Source organism: Phacochoerus africanus, chromosome 2, assembly GCF_016906955.1.
Source record: "Phacochoerus africanus isolate WHEZ1 chromosome 2, ROS_Pafr_v1, whole genome shotgun sequence".
Lineage (NCBI taxonomy): Eukaryota > Metazoa > Chordata > Mammalia > Artiodactyla > Suidae > Phacochoerus > Phacochoerus africanus.
Genome location: NC_062545.1, coordinates 84,139,071 through 84,140,885, shown reverse-complemented (window position 1 = coordinate 84,140,885; position 1,815 = coordinate 84,139,071). Strand labels below are relative to the sequence as shown.

The 1,815-nt window shown below is 38.1% G+C and overlaps 1 pseudogene; it reads left to right on the top strand.

The window, feature by feature from the left end:
* Positions 1-256: 256 nt before the first annotated feature.
* Positions 257-660, top strand: LOC125120659 (60S ribosomal protein L32-like; annotated as a pseudogene).
* Positions 661-1,815: the final 1,155 nt, after the last annotated feature.

The following is a 1,815-nucleotide window of genomic DNA, read 5'->3' as shown; positions in this document are numbered from 1 at the left end:
TTGGCTAGAGGTGGCAGATGACAGAGTTAAGAGCAACAAAGCAGCTACACATTTAAAGGGTAAATTTTTAAAGCATGAGAATTGTAAACAATGACATCTAAAATCTGAGTATAAAATTTGCTCAAATCCATTTGGGGCTGGTAAACTACACAGGTGCAGCAGAGACATCCATGGAGACCATTCTACAATAACAGCTATTCCCCCTCTCTTCCTTGGAGCTGCCTGCAGAAGTGGCGGTCATCTCCCACTTGGCATCATGGCCGATCTCGAACCTGTTGTGAAGCCCAGGATCATCAAAAAGAGGACCAAGAAGTTCATATGGCACCAGTCAGACCAATATGTCAAAATTCAGCAGAACTGGTGGAAACTCAGAGACACTGACAACAGGGTGTATAGAAAGTTCAAGGGCCAGATCTTGATGCCTAACATTTGCTATGGGAGCAACAAGAAAACAAAGCACATGCTGCCCAGTGACTTCTGGAAGTTTCTGGTACACCATGTAAAGGAGCTTGAAGTGCTACTGATGTGCAATAAATCTTATTGTGTTGAGATGCTCACAACATCTCTTCCAAGAACCGCAAAGCCATTGTGGAGACAGCGGCCCAGCTGGCCATCAGGGTCACCAATCTCAATGTCAGGATGGCTTGGATCCTAAGTTGAAATGAACAGATGGCTAATGTGCACATTGTATCTGTATTATAAACCATGAAACTTGAAAAAAAATAATAACAGCTATGGCAAATCAAAGAAAAACTGAGCAGAGCATTCTTACTATGACACAATGGGTTAAGATCCAGCATTATCTCTGTGGTGGCACAGGTTTAGTCCCCAGACCAGCACAGTGGGTTAAGGATTCAGTGTTGCCACAGCAGTCGTGTAAGTCACAGCTGTGGCTCATATTAGATCCCTGGCCTTGGAATTTCCATATGCCATGGGTGTAGCACCCCCCCAAAAAAGAAAGAAAAACTGAGCGAAGACTGCACCTACTGCATACCTCATTGGAGTCAACACTCACAGTCTGAATACAAGCAAGTTAACTACTGATTATAGAAAAAAATCCAAAAACCCTCAGAAGAATATAAAAAACTTTACTGACAGACATTAATTTTTGTCTTTTTAATATTATTTTTCTTCCATTTGTTAATAATTGATTGAAGTTTGATTTACAATGTTGTGATAATTTCTGCTTTACAGCAAAGTAATTTAGTTATACATATACACATATCCATTCTTTTTCAGATTCTTTTCCCATATAGATTACCACAGAATACTGGGTAGAGTTCCCTGTGCTATACATCAGGTCCCTGTTGACTGTCCATTCCACACACGATGGTGTGCATATGCCAGTTCCAAACTTCCAGTCCCTCCTCCCTCCCACCCTTCCCCTTTGGTAATCATAAATTTGTTTTCAAAGTGTAGCACATTATTTATAATGTCTACTTTTCAAAGAAAAATTACCAGGTATGCAAAAGCATAATAAAGCATGTCCCATTCTTAGGGAAAAAAATAGTCAGTAGTGACTGGGCCCAAATGTTGGATTTAACAAACAGACCTCAAAGCAGCTATTATAAATGTATTAAAAGGATTAAAGGAAAATATAGTATTAATGAAGAAACATAGGTAATGTCAACAGAGAAACTGAAACAATATAAAAAAGAACCAAAAAGGAATTCTATAGTAAAGTACAATAACTGAAGTGAAATGTTTAGCAGGTATGTTTAATCACAAGTTTGAAATGATAAAAGAATCAATAAACTTAAGGAAAGATCAACAAATATTATATACTCTAGAAAATAGAACTAAAATTGAAGAAAA